The following is a 24503-nucleotide window of genomic DNA, read 5'->3' on the forward strand; positions in this document are numbered from 1 at the left end:
TTCGAAACTACATAGAACATCGACCTCTTTCCCTGTAACCTGTAATTGCTTGATTATAATCAGCGTTAACACACACTCCTATACTCGCACTCTGTGAATAGAAATTTAACGTCAGCATTGAAAGTTGACTGCAACAGCAATGTTATTAACTTATGATATTTCTGTAAAAATTTCTCTTTTCCTTTTAGGTACAGATAAAACAGATCTGTCCATTCACTACAAAGGTGGTGAGTAAACCACTTTTTTACATTTAGGAGCCACAATGAGCTCTTAAACGATTGGTCCTGATGAAAGCCTCTAGAGTTACCAGGAGGCTGAAACATGTTTACCGCTCTCACTAATGCGATAGGCCAGTAACTAGGTCTAAAAACGCACAACTTTGTTTCTAGTGTCCTATACCATTGATCTACAGAATAAAACACAAGAGACTTGGCATAAGGAATTTTATTTCACATTCACTTGAGCACAAACACGCCCTCTTTTTTTTTATTTATTTTTTATCTCTGACCACTACTGCCATCCCAGTTGGTCTTCCTCCATGTGGAGGTCAGCATAACGTACAAAGGAAAAGACCCAATGATAATGTTGTGACGGCACTGAAAGCTGGAGAATCAACATATACCGCCCGACGCCTGTGTCTGTATATGAGGGCTTTTTACAATGATCCCCCCCCCCCCCCCCCCCCACGTTATTCTAGACCCTGGTAACACAGGACAAGTGGTCCATTCTCCCCTCAACTTGATTTTTTGTAAATTCATATGTGCCATCCTCCTCAAAAGAGCCCGGTGTAGGCTGCAGTTCACATACTTTATATACTTACATTATACTATCGCCTGGCCATCACTTTGCTATACTTTTCACTATTACATCCTCACCTACGAACGGCAAAACAATCTGAAGATGGCGTCCAACACCATGTGCAATAGTCCCAAGAGGAGGTGTCACACAGCCTTGTGACTCGAAAAAAACGCCTTGGAACAAAAACAACTTCTAATCATCCAGGCACAACACTAGATGGCGGACTTATGCAAACATGTTAATCTACAGCATTACATGTCAAGAACAGATGCTTACAGGGTATCTAACATAATCCTTATCAATGATCCAGTAGTGGTGAAGAATATTACTTGGCTGTCGGGGTGGTTTTCGCGGTTTCACATGCATCTCTCGTAGACAATGCCCAACTCGTTTTATTTTGTATGGTACTTTATGTTACATATGCCAACTCAACTGCAATGTATTATTTCACGATTTTATACTCCTTTTCAAAACTAGCACAAGAGATCTTGCGAATTGCAAGACACATTGTCCCCGGTCATGTACCAGGAGTAAAAATAAAATGTAAAAAATCCTAGAAGCAAATTAAGCAGACCAACACGCGTGTAGTTTCATGTGAGAAATAAAGGCGTTGGTCTTTCAATCTCAATTCTAAGGATCTGCAACTTTGATCCCAAAAAACATCAGTCGATTGAGCCTTCCTAAAACCTGCTTAATATTAGAAGGACACAAGTAAACCGCCTGCTAGGAAAGGTTATGCTTCGGAGTGGACAAAATAAACCAAATGGCGCACAGTCATTTTCAACATGATTGATTGGACAACTGTTGTTTTCCATCCTGGCAACAAAAAAAAAAAAAGACCTTTTGTTTCCATGAATTAACTATAGAGAAATTTGTTATGGCAACCGTGCATGCAAAAGGGAATTTATTCAAGTGTTTAGGACTTCTATGAAGATTCCTATGGTACCCAACCAGGACTACAGGCACATAACCGTTTCCTACCTCTAAGAATGGTTTTGTGGCTTGACCCTTCTAGTGAATGTGGGGAGTTGTGCTAAACAGAAGATGTATATTAGTTTTGGTGATTTAATTGCATAAAATGCAGTGGTATTTAACCCTATATGTTACAGGGAGTGGTGAAATATGGAAAATATTTTACAGTCCTCCCAAATTTTTCTAAATCTGCATAGTTTTAAACAATCAATGAATAGTTTATGCAGGTATTTATCCCATTAAACACACTAATATAAGAACACCCATGGAACGCCCCCCCCCCTTGACACAAAGTAATGAAATCAGTGCTTTGCGCAACTTTGCGTTAGTTTGGAAAACTATCCAAAGCAAATACTAATTTGTGTTGGCTAGCATATCACAGCAAAACACATTGTGTTGGGTTTGCATTATCCAGAGCAAAACATTAGTAAATGCAGCCTTGTATGATTAGCTAAAATTACTTGTCTATGTGTGTCTTACGGCAATAAACAGAGCATTGATGTTGTGTCTTCTGACATGACCAACATCCAGTTAGATCTTCTGCAGCCTGGCCTTTTCCACACACCTTCAAACAGCTCGACAAATGTTGATCCCACCCTTCCAGGGTTGGTATGGAATTGGGTCCAGAGAACAAAATACTGAGACAGTGCAACCATCACTTGGGGGATTTTTGTGAGCTTGAGTATGTTTTGAAGCTTCTCCGTACACCCAATGCAATTGTTAGACCTGGCATCTTCTGGCGTGGTTTCCCCGCCTTTTTGCCTTTGTGCTGATGAGGCAATCAGAGGAAGAGTATTCCAAAGTTTAGCATTGAAACAAGAGAATGAAAGCTCACCTGCCAAATAAATTGTTTTTCCATGCTAGCTGTAGTAACAAGGCCTCTGAAAGTTGAACATAACGTCCAGACTGGACATCAAGAATTGATTGGAGAGAGGAAAGCAAAAGGGCCTTTACACAATAAAGGTTTATGAGATATATATAAAGAGATTTTGAGTTGTCAAAACTGTTTTGGAGGGTGGTTGTCTATTAGATGGCTTGATGTTGGGTCAATGGGAATTACTTTATGTCTGGTCTTCTCTCAGATAGGCACAATTAGTCTCAGCACTGTAAAGTGATTCCACTATCCTTATTTCCTTGACATTACAGCGAGTTAGATTTTTAGTTTGAAGGTGGCATGTGCTTCAAGACTAGTCTTGCACTCTTGTTCGGTTCTCTTTTTGAGATTGGTCCTCTTTTCAAGACTGTTGGGGCAAAAGACATGTTGGCTGTTTTGGTTTCTTTTACCCAATAACCGGGATTCTAATCCCTAAAGAATCACTTTGGACTAAATATATTTTGAATCATCATTGAATGGAATTTACCAATGAATTATAACTTCATCTCTCTAGCCTTGATTCACTCAAACTGTTTTATGATATAAATGGGTCTCCCTGTTTATCAAGGCTAAGTTACCTTTGACTTATCCTCATTTAGCAGGATGGGCTATGAAACAGGATCTTCAAAATTGTCTCTTTTCAAGACAATTTGTCCTTTAACCTGTTGGCTGACAGCAGCAATATCTCGCTGGTGCTGCCGTCGGCCAATGGCCGACGCGACCGCGCCCGTTTTTTAAAACTGCCGCGCGGAAGCAGCCAACGGGTTAAAGGACAGACCTCGTGGCTTTCCCCACTTGGGAATTTTAAGCTCGAGTCCTCTGGTGAGTGGTGTCAAACTTCAACCAATTCTGTATCATCCTCTCAAGGGTTCTTTTCGCTTTGGGTACTTCTGTTGCTGCCAACACTAATGTGGCAAACAACTGAAGTTGCCTTGAGGACAGTGACAAGAAGTCATTCTATTGTAATATACTCTTCAGTATCTTAAGTGTACCCGGTGAGATTACTGTGAGTCCTGGATAAAAATTTCTTTCGGAGCTTTACTTTGATACACATCATCCTCCAGAAGATGTTAGATTGGAAAAATCAGAGCTAAAAATATTTGTCTTTGTGATTGAAGCTGGTCTTTTCCATAATTTGGGGCTGAAATCCAATGGCTGCAGGTTATTATGTGATGATGCTAGTTAGGCTTCACCATGCAACAGCCTCACAGACCCCAAAGATGGTCCTTGGATTCAAAATAATAAATCCTTAGCTCAGTCCTGGTAGTGTGGCAAAGAGAAGACTGGCTTTGAGTACCAACATGGCTAAGTAATTGACAGGGTTCAAGAGAAATACGCCACCAATTTATGAAATATAAAGTGTTTTTATTCTAATTTAAACACCAAAATGAACGGAATAGCATATATATATATATATATATATATATATCCATCCAAAGTTATGGGTTTTAGAAGCAATTTAAAATCAGTGCAAAAGAATACAGTGAGACTTTTTCTTTGCCATCAATGGCAAAAACCACTAGTGATAATCAGTCACTTGCAGGTCGCGTTGTGCAGAACCCTTGCAGCTAAAGGTGATGTGGGTCGCAGGACCATGTCACGATAGTCAGTTCAATTTTGCCTGGGTGCATAGTTGTCCTGGCTGTCCCTGGGGCTGAACGGAAGCTGCGAGAGAGCTGCTTTACCGCTTACACAGTGCTGCAGGGAACAAGATGTAAAAACACAACAACAAGGTGGTTGCTGATGCCGATCGAAGTTCCCTGTAGGTGTAGCGTCTAGTACAGGGGTCGGTTGCCGGACTGGCGACCAACAAGCCTTGGCAGAGGTAATACTTGGAAAAAGGTACTTCGACGTCTGGTGGATGCAGGGAACATGGTAGCTGCCTGTAACTTCATGGAACAGTACACAAGGTGTTGTCTTGGTAGCAGACTTATTTTAGTGAAGAAAAAAAAGAATAATAGTAGCAAAACATACTACTAATTCATAGGAGCATAAATACAATTAAATTGAGGTTAGAAGAGGGATAAAATCCCCCATGTGATTTGATTCAAAGCATTAACAAATAAAGGCAACCCTGTTGCTCAATATGATTCTTAGTGCAATATATTACAGTGCTCTGGTTGCAAAAGGGAAGGTAGGAAGGGGGTGGGTGTTGAGTGATAACGTTTAGGAGCAGGGACAGGGAAAAGGTAATCGTGACATATGTTCATCAATATTTCATGGTATCAGCTTTTCCAACCTCAGATAGGTCAAGAGTTCCAAACAATACACATAACTCTGATGGACAGGTTACTATTTATAAGCAATGTCACTGGAGTTTGTGTTGTCGACGTTTCAACCGCTTAGGGCAAGACTGGATGTGGTCCTCGCGTCAGGGTCTTCTTCAGGACTGAAAGGAGCACCTGGGGAATAATTCGGAAAGTGGGTGTAAAAATGTGGAGTTGTAAATTATGTGCTACTACTGTGAAAAGGTGAACACTATCTACTATGTATGAAAACGACGGGTAACCTCCGCCGGTCAATCCAAAGGGTGGGCCTGTGGAGGTTCCTGGGGGGTGAGAGGAAACAGTCACACGTCTGCTGGTAAGTCCTTGCCAGCATAGACAGGGTTACTCAATAGCGGGCCCATTGGTACTTACTTATATGGAAGAGTAACAATTGCAGCACAGTTTGCTTGCAAATTGTGGGAAGATAATTCCAACGGTTCTGTAATGAAAGAAAGGGGGGTGTCTGTCATTAAGACATCCATGATGGAAACTTCAGATTAATTAAACCATAAACATGGAACAGTGGAACCAAGAACTGTCCGCTTAGCAATACCATGGTCACCATGCTCGTGACTGGAGGGCCAAGATGTGAGAGGTCTGGGCGGTTACACAGGCGAGTGCTCGTGTCGTGCTATGCAACCCGGTAATTTTTCCGGGATGCCGGCAATGACTGCATTGGTGGAAGTTATGGGTAACATCATGCCCAGAGGAGTCACTGTAAACGTTAGGGCAAGTAACAAATAGAGCCCAGGTGTTAATCGGGTGAGGCACCGCAGGCCCGGATTTATGTACAACTGCGGACCTGGGAGCTTGGTGAGACTAAATTCAAAGGCTGTCAAAAACAACCCGGGTCGGTAACAGTAAAAAAATGCTCTGAACGGAATGCCTGTGGACGCGGGATTGCTGCCGCTGGAGTCAGCTTAACGCAGTCAAGAACGGCATTACTAAACAACACAAGTTTGGCCGTCTATTCTGAGATGCAATTAAGTAAAGGAAATGGGGTTGCGCCGGAGTCGCTTGGCGCTTGGAAGACTGAAAAAGCAGAGACTCGCTCTCCTGAGTAACAAGCATTTACAATGCAACGGTTTCGCCTTTGGAGAAGTTAGAGCTATTGGCATTGTAAATGACAAAATTTGTATGTATGTGTTGGTTTTGAAAACAGATAAATAAATGGCATTGTCATTTACATTGCCAATAGCTTAATCTCTCGCAATTACTACCACCCACACACACACCCAGAGCCAGCCACACACACCCAGAGCCAGCCACACACACCCAGAGCCAGCCACACACACAACCAGAGCAGTCACACACACACACACTGGAGCAGTCACATACACACACACACACACACTCTGGAGCAGTCACATACACACACACACACCCAGGAGCAGTCACACACACACACACTGGAGCTGTCACACACGCACACACACACTGGAGCAGTCACATACAAACACACCCTGGAGCAGTCACACACACCCAGGAGCAGTCACACACACACACACACTGGAGCAGTCACATACACACACCCAGGAGCAGTCACACACACACACACACTCTGGAGCAGTCACACACTGGAGCAGTCACGCACACACACACTGGAGCAGTCACATACAAACACACCCTGGAGCAGTCACACACACACACACACACTGGAGCAGTCACACACGCACACACACACACTGGAGCAGTCACATACAAACACACCCTGGAGCAGTCACACACACACACACACATCCCCAGGAGCAGTCACACACACACACTCTGGAGCAGTCACATGCACGCACACACTGGAGCAGTCACACACACACACTGGAGCAGTCACATACACACACACACCCAGGAGCAGTCACACACACACACACACACACACACACTGGAGCAGTCACGCACACACTCACACACACACACTGGAGCAGTCACACACGCACGCACACACTGGAGCAGTCACATACAAACACACCCTGGAGCAGTCAGTCACACACACACACACCCAGGAGCAGTCACACACACACACACTCTGGAGCAGTCACATGCACGCACACACTCGGGATCCCTCATGTGTAGACAGCGGGTGAGATCGTTGGTGTTTTCAAATATAGAAGAACGGGCAAAATGGAAGACTTTACTAAGGTCTAGTGCTTATAGAAATAGTAGAAGTGCTATATAAAAAACATGAAAGTCGTGTGGTCACACAGCGGAGAAGGTGCCGTGCCTATATCTTGAAGACATCGGACATTTGACAGAGCAGCAGGGCGCAGCAGCTGCTATAACACAAATGTACAGAACGAGCGATCACAGTGGAACAGACATACAGCAAGAGGTATATGGCAGTTACTGAGTGAAGTGCACTTGTTTGTGTGCAATGAATCCTTACACCCAATTTTTCATTTTTTTAACACACACAGGTCCATATATGGATATTATTCATTGTCTCAACGATGGTGAAAAGCAAAAAGCTGTATCTTTACAATCACAAACATGTGGATAAAAGGGACGCATATGTCGCCTCGATATCATGTTTTAAGGGGGGGGAAAAGTTATGAAGGCTCACAGCATGAAATGTCCCAAATGTCAAAACAAAAGCTCAGCACTAGGCAGGGAAGGGGAACCCTTGACATTTATGGGATTAACATCCTACATCTCATCCATTAGTTTGATAGGGGCATGTAAGACTAGATCTTAAATCTGAGTGTAAGACAGGATTCTAATACGCTCAGTTAGACTTGCAAGACCGACATCAGATAGAGGCTCTGTACGGTTTCAGCAACTAAACTGTTATTTTGTCAAGGAGGTACTACACAAACAGAACTTTGAGGCAAAAAAGCACCTAATTATCTTGCACAAGTACACAACCCTTCGCTTTTCCCTATCTTTGTTACGACGGATTTTATTTGTGCATTGCCACAACATAATAGCAGACAGAGCGTAGCCTTCACCTGTGCCGCGGCTACAGTGGCATAACTAAACCCGGGGAGGGGGGCGTTCTCCTTGCTTCCATTTGAGCTTATGGCACCCTCGTTACTGCTTCCCGAGCCCCACAAAGGCCCATGTGTGCTACCTTCCTACAACTAGGCCATGGTACAGCGCCAGTGCATGCGTTTTCTGCTTCTTTGCCGTAAAATGGAGTGCCCCTACACACCCCTCCCCTACCACCACCCCCTGATGGTGATGGGGAAGCATGGAGTGAAGGTTCTCCGAAACTGCAGAGCTCCTCACCAGAGGTTGGGTGTTATCCAAGAGCCCTTCTTTGGCATTATGGTACTGTCAATTTGTCGAAATCCAGCATGGCTTTCCAAATCCTTTGCCACATGAACCTTGAGATATATGCTCAGCGTGTCATTGAATCTGAGGAATCCAAAGAGTGTTAGCACTGTCCAGTAAACAATTTCAATGAGATCGGGGCTATATACAATTGTGTTTTTCTATACTTTCTACAATTAGATTGTCAACGTATAGCAGTCATTTTGAAAAGCATGTGGCTTTATCCAATCAATTCTCATAGATAGCTCCGTTAAGGTCAAGGACGTCACTTCCGCAACACCTGGGATTTTAGTGAATCAAAGTCGGAGGGAAGTAGGCCAGAACAGGCCTTTCAGGCTGCATTTTCTAAAGAACAGTTTAGACTGTTAACACATCGCAAAAGCGTTTTAAATGATTTTGAAAAAGGACAGTCGGGGATCTGCAGAGGCCTTCCTTCCGCCTGCTCGCACAATCACGCACAGTGTGTCACGGGCCCTTGAGCAAGGAAGGCAATGGGCCGCGTGGCCGCTCTTTGAACTGTAAAATAAGGCAATTATCACGGTCTAGTCGCCACCGCAGGCCTCTGGGTCCTGGTACCACTGCACCTGCTGCTCCAATGGACGCTACGCCCCTGGAACTACAGGCGAGTAAACAAAGAAATGTACTTTAAAAAAATAATTTGCAAATATTTCACGTATTCTCTTGCCGCCGCAGAGACGATCTTGAAAAAACAGGTTACAGGTCCCTGCCAGCACGCTGGATGTTCTTGAAATGTGCAGGGTGCCTGGTCACACTGAATGAACTTTGCTGTCTGAGCACCATATATGGGACACATCCCATGTGTGCGCGTGCCGTCGGGGCAATTCCAAATATGCTCAAACACGGTACGTGCTGCGTTTAGGAAAATCCTGAGGGGTAGAAATATCTGCGCAGATACAAATCATGGAGCCAAGGCGAAGCCCTAAAAACACTTCGTTTTACCTTTCGAAACAACGACTGCTATCTTCCGTGACTGCGGGTTAGAGACCCTTTAAGGAGTTTTTAAGTTAGTCAACTTAAAGGGACAGTTGGCCGCAAATGCTTTTTTTCGGATTGGGCATCTCAGCGCAGGCTGCTAAGATCGGTATTTAAAGCGGTAAACCCAGCAAAGAATGCACCCTACCCCCTCAGAATGCCAAGGATGAGTAAACACAAGGGCAGTAGCGCCCTTTGACTTAGCTTTTTAAAAGAACGGTATAGTTTTCAGATCAAAAGTGAACAGGATTAAGATGTCAGGCAGTGTGTGCAGGGCTGCTTTAAACTTTGCCATGCAAAATCTGGAGCTAGTTTATAGCTATAGTTTTCTTTAAAAAGCAAACATATGCCAGGACCGAATAAATACAGGGATCAATCGAGTGGTGTGCTTAATAGATAATAAAAACAATCAGACCTCGTTTGAGCACTGAAATGGATGCGCAAGAAAAACAAGTCAGTCCCGGGCCGGCAGCCAATCACAGCGCGGCCCGGGGAATGACGTCACGGGGGTGTCCCGGCCGGCAGATTCGGGGGCGTGTTTTTCGCGCTCTCTCCTTCCCATTGGCTGGAAGGTAAAATTCCAGCCAATGGGAAGAGGAGAGGGCGGGACTTAAAAAAAGACACAAACGCCCCCGAATCGCGTTTTCAGGGGAAAGCGTGATTGACAGCCAATCTCTTCCAATGGCTAGCCTCCATTTATGGAGCTAGCCAATGGAAGACAAGGCGGGACCAAAGCTCCATATGTAGAGACATAAGATTTCGGCTCCGCCCACCCACTGCTCACGCAGTGGGACGGTAGCCGAAACCTAAAAACAGCTGGGCGGTTCTGACTAAAAAGAAAGCAGTGCGTAGAACCCCCCTCAGAGAATGACATAAGGGCCACATTAAGTCCTTGTGTGGGAAGAAGGTAGTCTGCTTACCTGACTAGTTTAGGCGTAACGCCCTTGAGGTAGATTGGCATCAGAAAAGTGCTGTGATATATAGGACCTGATTAGCGTGCACGAGGACGCGCTAACTTTCATCGTCACTGTCTCCCGGTGTGGCAGAGTCAGAACATACTTGGAATGTTCTGGGGCCCTATCTCAAAAGAGGAGGCCCTGGTGTAAGGGAAAATGTGAAAAGACGGTCGGTGTGTATAGTACATGTAGTAGTGGAGAATCTCTCAGTTGTGAGATCTAGTTAGAGTATAAAAATATCTGCATGTAATACAGATCTTATCAGTAATAAATGCAATGGAACAACTAGTAGCAACCAGTCTCTTAAAAAAAAAAAGACACACATGAATGTTAAACACCAGTATAAGCCTGACGGTGATTACATACATCTTACAATTGTGCACAAACCATGTCACATTTTTAATATTACACTCGTTAGCCATGGTTGCGAGTATCTAACCTTCACAGGTATATAACATCATACATTACGGTTATATTTAAAAGGCACAGGGTACAATAAACACCCTGTTACATGGTCAGTGATTCGAGACCTAACAAATGTCAATGCGTTTGCTGTAGTTGACACTCAAGTGCTATGGCTCACCTGGCGGCATAAGTTCATGTGTGGCCCAATAGACAGTGTGTTTAAGAAAACATGGTTGTGGAGTGCTATTATACAAATACCTCCTATTCTGTCATGAGGCCAGCCAGTTGGGCATTGGTACCATCCAATTCGTTTAGCCCAGTATTAACTGTGTCTAGAAGGTACATCATCTTACACTCTCTGACATTCAAGATAGGTCTAATGTCACCGCCCTTTGGTCCCAAGGATACTTTCTCTAGGACCAACAATCTGATGGAGTCTGGTGGGTGTGCGTGTGTTTTGAAATGTTCCACCAATGGGGCCCCTGGGGTGTCGCAGCGAATCCTGGTGCAATGCTGCAGTATCCTGGTCTTAACCTTTTGTCTGGTTTGTCCCACATATAGTAGATTGCATGGGCACAAAATGGTGTAGATAACGTCACAAGAATTGCAGTTTGTGTGGGTATTGAGTTGGATGGTATGGTGTTTGTAGTTGAAAGACTTGGTTTCGATCACCATTTTACAGGCCTTACAACTTGTGCGCTTGAAATGTCCCACAATTTGGGGTAAGTTCCACAGAGTCTGGATAGTCGGTTGCGGTGGTGTGTCGAGCAGTGAGCGAACTACATGATCACGGTCACTCTTTGCTTTCTTGAACGCATGCATTGGAGGCTCCTGTATGTCCAGGTTATCAGATATGAGTTTCCAGTGTCCGTTGATTATTTTCTTGAACTCATTACTTCGTGTACAATATGTCGACACACAGATAATTCTGTTGTTGCCCAGTCTTTGTTCTTTAGGTGTCAAAAGGGTTTCTCTGTTTTGGTACCACACTCTTTTTCTGGCTCTTTTGACAAGTCACCTGGGGTATCCTCTCTCTATTAGCCGATTGATAAGGTCGTCTGATTCACGGAAGAAGTCCTCCTTTTGCTTTGCATACAGTTCCTCTGGATCCGGAGGAACTGGCCGAACGTAAGATTGTCTCTAATGCTTCCGTTGTGGTGGCTGGTGTATCGTAGTAGAGAGTTCCTTTCAGCTGGCTTCCTATACAATGTGGTGTATAGGTGATCCTCCAATGTTTTAACTGTAACATCAAGAAAGTCTATTGTATGCCTGTCACAATGGATCGTGAACTTGATATCTGTGGGGCATGTGTTCAGCCACTCGAAGAACTTATTGAGATCGACTTTGTACCCTGACCAGATAAAGAGTATATCGTCTATATATCTGTGCCATTGTGTGACGTTTGCCTTGTATGGGTTGGTGTTGGAAAAGATATATTCATCTTCAACATTATCCATATACAGGATAGCTAGGTCCGGGGAGAAAGCTGCCCGCATAGCCACTCCTTTGGTCTGGATGTAAAATTATTTTGAAAGACAAAGAAATTTTGCATCATAGCCACTTCCAAAAGATCCACTATGAATTTGGTGGGTACCTTGGATGGTTGTGGTCTTCAATCCAGGGTTTTTTGCATCACATCAAGAGCTTGTTGTTGGGGTATACTTGTGTAGAGTGATACAATATCTAAGGTAGCCAACAGTTGTGACTCCGGGTCGCAATCCACTATGTTTATGACCTGCATGGTATCTCGTAGGTATGGTCTAGTTTCTTCAGCCAACGGTTTCATGAAGAAATGAACGTACTTGCATACAGGTTCCAAGAGTGAGCCACAGCCTGATATAATAGGTCTCCCCGGTGGCTTCTGTAGGTTCCTGTGTACTTTCGGTAAAGTGTATATGGTGGGAAGACGTGGTTGGACATTGTTGAGATAGTCAAATTCGTGTTCAGACAGAAAACTTGCCTCCTTGCCCTCAGTAGTTATGCGTTGAATGCGTTTTCTTCTTTGGTAGGGTCAATGGATACGGATCTGTTACTGATCCCATCTTGTAGTTGCGAGTGTATTTCATCCTTGTAGTCACCGATGTTCTGGACCACAATCGCACCGCACTTGTCTGCGGGTTTGATGACTATGGACTTGTTGTCCTTGAGTGTGTGCAGGGCTTCTCGTTCTCCTCTGGTTACATTGTGTCTAGCATACGACTTGGTTGGACATGTCTTGAGATTATCCCGGATTACAACACTTTCGAATGTTAGGCTCTTGTGCGACATAATGTGGCTCGGTGGCATGAACGTAGAGGGTGGTCTCAATCCATTGGTGGAGATCGATGGCGATGGGATGGAGTGTCTATAGAAGTGCCGCAGTCGCATTGGGGAACGAAGTTGGTACAAAAGATAGTCCCTTTGTCAAGATGCTGGTTTCGTCGTCTGACAAGGTGTGTCCATATAAGTTAATGATGGGGCTGGTCTCTCTTGTCACCATCTGTATGTTCTGCGTCTGGTGTTGATCTCGCCGTGGTTCTCCGGTTGGAACTGGACTTGTTTGGGGTTCTGTCACTGGGGCCGGCCCGTGTCCCATGTCTGTTGGCCGCATCAAGCAGGTCTGTTCCAGTTGTAACCGTGTCCCCTGGGCGGTCTCCACTGGGTATCTTCTAAAAAAAAGAGTTTCCAGGTTGGTATTGGCCTTGTGGTGGTTGGTACCATGGATCTTGTGGCTGGTACCCACTGCTTGGTCCTGCTTGCTCACTCCTGCTTCCTGAGCTGTACGATGAATCAGAAAAATTGGTGGCACGTCTGTTACCTCTATATCCTCCTCTACCTCTGTTGAAAAAGCATCCTTGGGTGTCCTGTTTGTAATAGTCCTCTTGGAGGTAGGGATATGTGATCTATTTGTCGTACAGGCGCATGTCTTTGGACAATTTGTCAAGTTTCTTCGTTTGTGTAGTTATTTCAAATTCCTTGATGGTTTACTCAAGTCTTTCAAGTGTTTCCTTCGCATTGGTAAGTGCGGAGTCTCCTTTAATTTCCAATTTGAGATCCTAGATCTCTTTAGTCAACTTCTCAACTTGCTCGAGTGCCGTTTCCACACCAAGGACCATTTAATGACGCGAACAGTTGTTTGCAACAAAGCTGAACCCCTCTTTGAATTTTGGATGGTCTACAAAGATCGCCGGTTCGTTGCGGACCTGTAGTCCTGTTGGTATTATGTTAGCTTGCAAGTATTTGGTGAGAAGGTGGCCATGGAGTCTGGTGCGGATCAGTTTCTTTTCAAGGCGTTCCAATGTAGTTATCTTCTCATTCAGGGAGAAGTCTATGTTAGCGGTACTAGATGTAAGAAATGCCGATGTGGATTCACCTTGTATCAAGTTGTTTATGAAATCCTCAGTGTAGGAGAGTGTTTCCCTCTCTGACATGTTAGGACCTACACGGTTCCTAAGTTTAAAAAACCCTCGCAAGTATGCACTTGTTCTAAGAGTGTTGAGTATAAAGGGGGCCTTCCTTCGCGGAAGGCAGGACTACAGTTCCCACAGTGCATTAGACCACCTGGATTTGGGCGAGCTCTCAGAAGGCCCGCTGCCCAGCAACTCTTCGGATCCTAAGTGTTGTTTTATCTGCAGTTTGCAGTGGACTAGTGCCACTAGTTCAGGGAAGTCTGAGGGTGCTACAGGCTCTCGCAGGGGTCCCTCTGTCTGGGGGAACCCAAAGTTGGCCTTGGACGAATATTGATCGGCAGTTCCAAGAGTGTTGCCACATGGACCTTGTATCCGTGTTTTGCTTTGTGTAAGTCCTGTAGTCACAGGTACAGGTCTCTTCTTTGTCATCTTTGATCCAGGTTGTTAAGAACTGATGTTCTGGTGTCCGGTGTAGCCCTTAAATCTTACATTTAGGGGTGTATGTGGCCAATGGGCTGCTTGCCCCAGTGACTAATTTGCCCGGAGATGAACACATCCGGTATTTAGGTCACCTTTTCTACCCAGAACCCAATACTTCTACCAATTTTTAAAATGGAAGAAGAATTCCTTAGCTGCACAGACCAGGCAGCCCACCATAGAGGTGCGACTAGCCTTCTGGGGGTGTACACCTCCTGCATACCAAATGTCATGCCTGCCTGGGTGCAAATCTCTCTGGGCAGGGGTTTCCTCTGGGGGTCAGCCCTGATGCATATCAGAGGCGGTGTAGCCTTTGAAGCTCACCGCATTGATGAGCCACTTCCCTAGTCTTCCTTGTACTTTGTCACTTGTTCACCAAGTCACGTTGTGTTTTTCATGTATGTGTTCGTGACAGATTCTTATGAAAAAATTGTGTATAGTATTTGGATATATGATTGTGAATATATGCAACAGGTAATGGTTATGTTGTGTATTATCTATTCCTTCATTGATTTGTACTTTGCCATATTACACATTGGTCCAAACTCCATTTATGGTGTGTATATTGTCCTCTCTTCAAACTATAGGCTCGTTTGCACAAATTGTTGGTATATTCTAGACACCATTTCGATCACACAAAGAAATTTGGTCACCCGACTTAATACATTGTAGCTTTTATCATTATACTCCCAGGTTCCGAGGGGGACAGGGTAACCTCATTATTTTTAATGGTATGTCTACTTTCAGTCATAACTATCAACTTTCCTACAGTCATTAAATCCAGAGTATAAATACGATACTTTCAACCAAGATAGTGGAAAAACGCAATCAAGGTTGATGTCTATGTCCCTACGCATTGTGGGCTTTGGGTGTTGTGATCACAAGCCATTGCACACACCCTTGAAGCTGAAACAAAAATATTTCCCAAAAGAAAGAAAATTACTACTCTGGACCCAACATTTGAAGACAGGAGAGGAGATCTGCATCAGGTACATTCTACAAAAATATGAATTTCCCTTTGATACATTGCCTAGCACAATTACTTATCCTAATAAAAGCACTGGCTCTGCAAGATGACATGCTTCTGTTATTTAAAACATCAAATAATAAAGAAAGTTTCAAGGAGCCGCAGGTTTGGAATACATTGGAATTGAATCCTAGTAGAATTACAACAGGGGTGAGGGGTATGTTACAGAGCAGAAAGAATTAAGGTGCACACAGACAGGATGAATGTGGCAGTTCAACTAAAATACTGCACGTTCACTGTGGGTTTGTTTGGGACATGTGTTTAAAGAACCTAAATAAAATGGACTGATTTCATTTTGATGCATTTTTATGATAAAAGCAGGAATTGGGTACACCAAGCTTTATTCACATGATCACAAACAAGACACAGGTACAAATGGAAAATGCATTCCTTCATCAGCACATGCAGTACATAGGGCCCGAGTCGTTCTGTTCGTCTGAGGATATGGGTTAAGTATAAAATCACTGTTCATACCTTCTTTAAAGCAACCAATGCTTATTCGTCAGCTTCCCCTCATCATGACCATCTGGGAAAGAGGGGAGTGAAGTTTTACTTTCTGTTTGGTTATTTGCAGGTTTTGTATTCTTGCAATTTATGACCACAAACAGCAATGTAAAGAATGGCCTACTTGGAGAATACAAATGGGCTCTGCTTTATGAATTAAGAGGCCACTTGTTCTACCTCAGTGCATCTTACACCCCAAACAAGCTTCCCTAATCCACTTTCCTCCCTGAGCATTAAGAAGTGCTTTCCTGCATGCCCGTCAAGCTTCCAGCACGAACACTCGTATTCGTCAAGCAAAACGGTACCCGCCGCCCTGCTCGTTTGTGTCGCAAAAGCAGTTAGTTCTGCTTTGTTTGGGTCAGAATTAAGGGGTTTTGATAGAACAGAGGAGCTCACTAGAGCAGAGCATATTCGTATTCAGGCTTTTTAAGTGGAGTGTCATGAGTCCCTGCTGCTGGCAAGAGGGGTGATGAACAACAGGGAGACGTTGGGTAGCCCAGGACCTACTTTTCAAGCACCAAAATGTGCCCCGGCAGGAGTACTGCAAAAGGGAGCGAGAGTATGGAGCATACCATGGTGTTCAAGCATGTGCAACTGCAGGGACCAGCCCTCTATATAATGTCTTCACACCTACTGATGTGGACATTATAAGGCCCTCAACTTAATAAATAGGAATGGAATGAATATGCTACTTACCAGTATGCATCTGTTCTTGGCATGTAGGGCTGCTAACATTCATATCTAGTGCATAGATCGCCGCCTAGTGTTGGGTCCGGATGATTGCACATTGTTGTCCTGGAAGAGTCTTCGAAGTATCACGAGATAGGTGGCTCCTCCCCTGGACTACAGTGCGCATGGGCATCGACTCCATCCCCAGATTGTTTTTAGCCATTGTGGCAGAGATGGAGTGAAATTGTGTAAAGGATGTCCATGCTAATGATGAATGCAAGAGAGTGTCTGCAGCCGCTACGGGCACCGGGGAGGAGGGCGGGCGATATGAATGTTAGCAGCCCTACATGCCAAGAACAGATGCATACTGGTAAGTAGCATATTCAGTTCGAGGCATGTGGGCTGCTAAATTCATATCTAGTGCATAGAATACACAGCAGTCCCTCCATTAAGGGCGGTTGCCCGTGCCAGCTGCAGAAGCTTGAAAAAGTGTCTTGAGAACAGCCTGTCCTACAGCTGCTTGCTGTTTGGAATGCACATCTACGCAGTAATGCTTGGTAAATGTGTGTGGTGTAGACCATGTGGCTGCTCTACAAATGTCTTCTAAAGGAATGTTCCCTAGGAAAGCCATGGAGGCCCCCAATTTGCGTGTGGAGTGCGCCCTTGGGGGTATTGTTAAAGTGCGTTTAGCCTTTTGATAACAGATTTGAATGCATTTAACAATCCATCTGGCTATTCCTGCTTTGGAAATGGGGTTGCCTTTGTGTTGTGCTGAGAAGGCAACAAAAAGTTGTTGTGTCTTCCTAAAGGGTTGTGTTCTGTCAATGTAGTACATTAGCGCCCTCCTAACGTCTAATGCGGCGGTACTCAAAGTACGGCCGCGGGCCATTTGCGGCCCGCCAGACCTTTCCTTGCGGCCCCCACAGCAGTCACGGACTCAGCACCATTACTGCTGTTGTGGTGTCTCCTTGGGGCCGCATTTGCGAGAAAAGTTCAAAGGCATGCGCAGACAATTAGTGTATTCATGCTCACCTGCGCACCCCCCTCATCTGCCCTCGTGACCTCATAGGCTTGCGTAGCAGCAGGACCTACTTCGGACGCCGACGGAAGCAGTGTGTTGAAACCGAGCCGAGATTCACTGGCCCCTGGCACCAATTGCCGCGAAAGCAGTAAGTATATGACAATACCATAATTGTTATGCCTGGGCCCCCATACTTTGTGGATTTCTGTTTCTAGACCTTGTTCATGCACCACACAAAAGGTCAAGATATCGTTTGGGGTTTTCCAGGCGCTTAAAATCTTGGGCAGAAGAGTTATGTATGTTTTTCTTTTCGATTTATTTCGAGTGGTTTTGCATATTAATTTAAGTGCACTAGACAGTAGATGGCGCTTTTGCGTATTCTGTGACCAATTGTGAGTTAATCTTTGGCTGAAATGTACTTTTTTATGCGAGTTTGTTATCCCCGAGTTAGCAAGCCGGGCTGCTGAGACGTGTAACTATTGGGGCTCCATTTTTGCCTTCAGGGTGAAAAAAAAAAAAAAAACATCAACTCGGCAGCAGCACTACTGCTCAAAAAGCCTTTGTCATTTCAAATCGACTGTTTTCATTCTTTGTCTCATCATTTCAGACCTAAAGCATTCTCATTATATACAACAAAGCCATAGTTTTTGCTTATTTATCTTATGCAACTAACAACTACTGGGGTCTCCATTTTCGCCCTTAAATAAATATCAACTCAACAGCTGCACAAAGCCTTTGATGCAATTCCAAATAGGCTCGTTTAAGTTCTTTCACAGTTTTGTCATTTCAGAACTGAAGCATTTTCAATTTTATATACAACAAAGCAATAGTTGTTGCTTATTTATCTTATGCAACTAACAACTATTGGGGTCTCCATTTTCGCCCTCAGGGTGAACCAACAATATCTCATCTCAATACCAGCATCACTGCTCAAAGATTTTGATGTAATTCAAATAGACTGGTTTTAGTTCTTTCATAGTCTCATAAGTGAAGCATTTTCAATATTATAATATATTTACAACAAAGCCGTAGTGGTTGCTTATTTATCTTATGCAACTAACAATCATTGGCAAAGCCAATAGTCCGGACTTGTTGCAGGTATAATGTCACTGGTTGTATCTGATATATCTGGATACAATGACAAGAGCGCCAAGATGCTCCTCGGAGCGATAGCCGCGCTATAAAAATGTGTGCTTACATTACATTACATTACATTACATTCCGCATTATACCAGTAGGGTGGCAAACTATGCTAAGCACAGATTTTGAAACGGGTTTGATTTTTGTTTACTCGAACCCCGCCCACCCACTGACTCCGCCCCCACCGGTGCGGCCCTCGGCCACCAACCACACTGTAATTTTGGCCCCCGACAGAAAGTTTGTGAGTACCCATGGTCTAATGTATGAAGCATTCTTTCTGCTGCCGTTTGTGGGTTTTGGAAAAATGCAGGCAGGTCAATAGTTTGGTTGATATGAAACTGTGACACCACCTTTGGAAGGAATTTGGGGTTAGTGCGGAGCACCACCCTGTTAGAATGTATTTGGATGAACGGCTCTTGGATTGTGAGCGCTTGCAGCTCACTAACACGTCTGAGCGACGTGATAGCAATGAGAAAAGCCACTTTCCATGTTAGAAACTGAAGTTCGCATGAGTGCAGTGGCTCGAAAGGTGGGCCCATCAGCCGAGTGAGGACCACATTGAGGTTCCACACAGGAGCTGGTGGAGTTCTAGGAGGAATGACTCGTTTCAGTCCCTCTAGGAAGGCTTTAATGGCAGGCACCCTGAAAACAGAGAGGTGCTGCCTATTCTGGAGATAAGCTGCTATGGCGGATAGATGTATCCGAATGGAAGCGTACGCTAGATTGCATTTGTAAAGATGTAACAAATAGCAGATGATGTTAGGAATGGATGCATCTAGCGGGTTGATATTGTTGTCTGTACAGTAGATGACAAACCGCTTCCATTTTGCAGCATAGCAAGCTCTGGTCGTGGGCTTTCTTGCCTCCCGGATGATGTCCATGCATTCAGGAGGCAGGTTAAGGTAGCCAAATTCTAAGACTTCAGGAGCCAGATCGCCAGATTGAGCTGTTGCGGATCTGGATGCTGAATGTCGCCATGGTTCTGCGTTAAGAGGCTGGGTGTGAGATGCAGCCTTTGATGCGGTACCACGGAAAGTTCTAGAAACGTGGTGTACCATGGTTGGCGTGCCCATGTTGGAGCAACCAGGATGAGAGTCATCGAGTGTTGCTTTAGCTTTCTTGCCACCAGCGGAATGAGAGGCGCTGGGGGAAAAGCGTACGCAAATTTGCCTGACCAGTTCATCCATATCCCATTCCCCTGCGATTCCGGGTGAGGGAACCTGGCGGCAAAGCTTTGGCATTTTGCGTTTTCCCTTGTGGCAAACAGGTTGATCTCTGGATGACCCCACTGCTGGAAGTACGGGTGGAGTACTGATGGATGTATCTCCCACTCGTGCATTTGATGGCTGTATCTGCTGAGCAGATCCGCCATCTGATTGTCCTTGCCCGGGAGGTGTTCCGCCATGAGGAAAATGTTCCTCTGAATGGCCCACTTCCACATGCTCTGAGCCAGATGAGACAGCTGTGGCGAGTGAGTACCTCCCTGCTTTTGGATGTAGTACATGGCTGTCATGTTGTCCGTCCGGATCAACACGACTTTGTTGCACAGATGTACTGTGAAGGACTTTAGCGCCATGAAGATTGCCATCAATTCCAGGTAGTTGATGTGCAACTTCTGTTGCTGGGTGGACCACAGTCCCTGCACAGTGTAGTGGAGCACATGAGCTCCCCACCCTTGGAGAGATGCGTCCGTCGTCAGGATAATCTGTGGCACAGGCTCTTGGAACGGTCGTCCCTTGCAAAGGTTGTGTGGATTCCACCAATGCAGAGAGTTGTATGCCCGACCGGTCACCAACACTAGGTCTGTCAGTTGTCCCCGAGCCTGTGTCCACTGATTTGCCAAGCATTCTTGGAGCGGACGCATGTGCAACCTCGCGTGCGGGACTATGAAAATGCAGGAGGCCATCATGCCTATCAACTGCATGAACACTCTCGCTGGCAGGGAGTGTTGCGGTCTGAACCTCTGGATTAGCGACTGAATGCTGTCGATTCTGACTGGGTTGGCTGAGCCATAGCAGTCAGGGTGTTTATTGTCGCGCCCAGATACTGCCGCACATGGGCTGGTTGAAGGTGCGACTTTGGGTAGTTTAGCGAGAACCCCAGACTGTGAAGGAGTTGAATAGTGTGGGACATGTCCGCGGCGCACTGCCGTTCCGACTGTGCTTGAACAAGCCAGTCGTCTAGGTACGGGTAGACATGTATGTTTTGCCTCCTGAGGTGCGCCGCCACCGTCGCCAGACACTTTGTAAACACTCTGGGGGCAGTGGTCACCCCCAAAGGGTAGGACTTTGAACTGATAGTGCCTGTTTTGAATGGTGAACCTGAGGTATCTTCTGTGGGATGGGTGGAGTGGGATGTGGAAATAAGCATCCTTGAGGTCCAAGGTTGCCAGGAAGTCCCCTTGATTTAGCAGGGGAAGAATTTGTTGCAGTGTCAGCATGTGAAAATGTTCTGACAGTATGTACATGTTGAGGGGGCGCAGATCCAGAATAGGTCTGAGGGATCCGTCCTTTTTTGGGATGAGGAAGTACAGGGAATAGACTCCTGTGCCTTCCTCTTCCACTGGGACGAGCTCGATTGCGCCTTTGTGCAGCATCACTAGAACTTCCTGCTGCAATAAGTGCAAGTGCTCTGCCGACATAGGACGGTGTCTTGGGGGAATGTTGGGAGGAGTGGATGTTAACTCCAAACAATAACCGTATTGGATATGTTTTCTTACCCACGTGTCTGTGGTGATGGATGTCCAGTCTGGCAGGAACTGCTGTAGTCTCCCCCCGACAGGTGTTGGATGGTCGGGGGGCAGTGACAGAGAGTCACTGTTTGTTGGCGGCAGAGGAACGGGAGTTGTTGTTCCCTCTGCCTCTGCCTTTGGCACTGTTATCCCTGTAACCCCCTCTACCCTGCTTGGGGTACGAGGATTGTGCACCACTCTTTGAGAATTGTGATTGTTGACCCAAGTGTCCTCTGGTAACACCACGTGCTCCTGAGCGACGAAAAGTGTTTCCCCTGAACTGTTGTGACTGAAGCGCCCCCATGGACTTAGCAGTCTCGTTGTCCTTCTTAATCTTTTCAAGGGTGGTGTCTACCTCTGGGCCAAACAGTCGGTCAGGATTGACGGGCTGGTTGAGTATTGTAGTTTGAATGTCAGGCTTAAATCCAGATATGCGAAGCCAGGCTTGTCGCCTCAACATGACGCTAGTGTTAATTCCCCTTGCCGCTGTATCTGCCACATCAAGTGCGCATTTTATTGCAGCGTTTGAGATAAGCTTTCCCTCTTGAATGAGCATTTCGGCCGCTTCCTTATACTCATCAGGTAGGTGTTGAAGGAGCTGTTCTAGGGTGTCGTAATGCGCCCTATCGTATCGCGCCAAGAGTGCCTGTGTGTTTGCTATACGCCATACATTGGCAGCCTGCGCAGCCACCCTTTTGCCGGATGCCTCAAGCACTTTCGACTCCTTGTCTGGGGGAGGAGCTTCACCCGTAGTTTGGGAGTTCGCCCTTTTGCGGGCATTGGCGACCACCAACGAGTCTAGAGGCAACTGTCCTCGAATATATGCAGGATCTCCAGGTGCCGGCCTGTATTTTTTCTCGATACGTGGGTTCACCACTCTTGCCCTGGATGGTTCTTTAAAGATCTCTGGGGCATGTTTAAGGACACCTTTGAGCATAGGAAGAATTTTAACTGTTCTTTCTGAGACAGAGAAAGTGTCAAACAAAAAATCTTCCTCCACCGGGTCAGCATGCATGTCCACATTATGATTTGCTGCTGCCCGTTCGATTAAAGCATTAAATGCTGCAGAATCCTCTGTTGGAGATGTACGTGCCCCAAAACCCTGTGGATCTTGTACCACTTGCTGTCCACCTTGGTCCCCAGTGTCGTCATATGAGTCCTGCTGAACATCAGGGTCAGTGTCCACTGGGAAATTGTATTGGTCGTCTTCTTCATCATCCTCTCCTCCCGATTGGTTGGGGGAAGGTGATGGACTTCTTATAGGTGGTGGCAGAATAGGCTCAATAAGGGTAGGAATGTCCTGTGCTGGCCTCTTTTTCTTCAGTGGAATAACATAGGATTCCAGTGGTTGGGAAGTGATCTTCCTTTTGTAAAGGGTCAATTTCCCTGTTTGGGCATCGATGTAATGCTCAGAATGGTCGTCTGAGGCTTGATGTGGATCCGATCGGCTCATTTGCGTTGAAGGAGCCGAAGGTTTCGGCACCGATTTTGGTGCAAATGCCTTTGGTGCCACTTTTGGTGGCAGAGTGTAAAGAAGCTTGGTTGAGGCCTTTGGAGGTGTGTCCACCGCTTTCGGAGCCGATGGCGTGGAAGCCGTTGCCGACAAGTCTTTTCCCGAATACGTTTGAGTGAGTCGGTGACCTGCTTTGTGAAGGAGGCAGAGGGTTTTGTAACCGACGACCGTTGTTCGGTGGCGTCGGAGTCCCTTGGTGTCGACGGTATTTGCGTCGACGAATCTTCTGCTGCAGTGTGCCGCGACTCCGTTGTAGGCTTCGGCGCCGACGCCGTTGCTGCAGAACCGGCATCCTTGTGCCGATGCGTAGTGCCTGCGGCCTTCGGGTCGTGGCTTTTAGTCGATTTTGGGTCGACTGGGCGTTTACTTGACGGCGCCGTAGGAGCGTCCGAAGGCGTGTCAACAGACTTAGACGTCCGTGCAGGAGCAACAGAGGTCGACTCTTGATGGACGGCCTTCTTGGAGGATGGGTCCTTGTGCACCTTTTGCGGCGCTGTCGACTCGACAGCCTTCTTCGACTTCTGTGGGCCGGAGGGCGACGGAGTCGATGAAGTAGCAGGCTTCGATATTTGCTGGACGTCGGCCATTTTAGGTGTTGTCGAATCCGTAGGTTTCGATTTCGGCTGGACGTCGGCCATTTTGGGTGCTGTAGAAACCGAGAGTTTCGGTTTCGATACGTGCAATGGCGGCTCCGCTTGAGTGTCCATGGCCGGGCCAGAAGGCGGGGCCGGGGATAGCGGTGCAGGGTCGTGGGTAAGGCCGAGTGGCGATCCCGTGACCTGAGCCTCAATAATGTAGACTTCGGGGCATAGCTCTTCCTCTGAGCTATCTTCCGCGGCCCCATAAACCTCTTCGTCGTCCCCTACCTCCTCGACGTATTCAAGGTCTTGGCCCTGTCCTTCGACAAGTTCCTCGGGATCGGCCTGGACCTCCGTCGACGGTGGTGAAATCTGGAGATGATGGCTACCACCTTCTTCTGCGGGGTCGTCGAATATGTCGTCGGGTGCCGGTGCCGCTCGCTGTGCCTCGAGGCGCGCCGATGCTTGAGCGTTTTCTTTGACCTGAATTTAGAGCAGGCCATGCAGTTTTCTTCATTGTGGTCCGGTGAGAGGCATTTATTACAGACCGGATGCACATCGATGTGTGGATATTTGGATCCACAGACTGGGCAGAACTTGAACGGGCTCCGCTCCATGTTAAGTTCGTCGGGGTCTTGCTGCGACGAGAGGGCCTCGATGTCCGAAGAGTTGCTTGACTCCGTAGAATTCCGGCTCAGAGAGTCGGACGACGCTCGAGACCGTACGCAAACAATACCGACGCAGGTAACGAAGGCCTTTTGGCCTTAAGAACAAAGTTTATCGGTTCCGACACGGAGACGTCGAAACCACATCCGAACCCAATGGCGGAAAAAAACAATCTGGGGATGGAGTCGATGCCCATGCGCACTGTAGTCCAGGGGAGGAGCCACCTATCTCGTGATACTTCGAAGACTCTTCCAGG

General features: G+C 46.1%; 1 protein-coding gene across 7 annotated transcripts in view; it reads right to left on the minus strand.

Moving 5' to 3' along the window:
* Positions 1-15749: 15749 nt before the first annotated feature.
* The window catches only part of WDR13 (WD repeat domain 13), a 50371-nt gene continuing 41617 nt past the window's right edge, over positions 15750-24503 (minus strand). For 5 of the 7 annotated variants that reach the window (XM_078664711.1, XM_078664709.1, XM_078664706.1 and 2 more), the window contains exon 11: positions 15750-16635. The gene's annotated coding sequence lies outside the window, so the exon portion shown is untranslated. Of the gene's footprint in view, positions 16641-24503 lie in introns of all 7 variants that reach the window. The other 2 variants (XM_078664710.1, XM_078664707.1) reach the window with 1 other exon arrangement.

The sequence above is a fragment of the Lissotriton helveticus genome, chromosome 10 (assembly GCF_964261635.1).
Source record: "Lissotriton helveticus chromosome 10, aLisHel1.1, whole genome shotgun sequence".
NCBI classification, from domain to species: domain Eukaryota; kingdom Metazoa; phylum Chordata; class Amphibia; order Caudata; family Salamandridae; genus Lissotriton; species Lissotriton helveticus.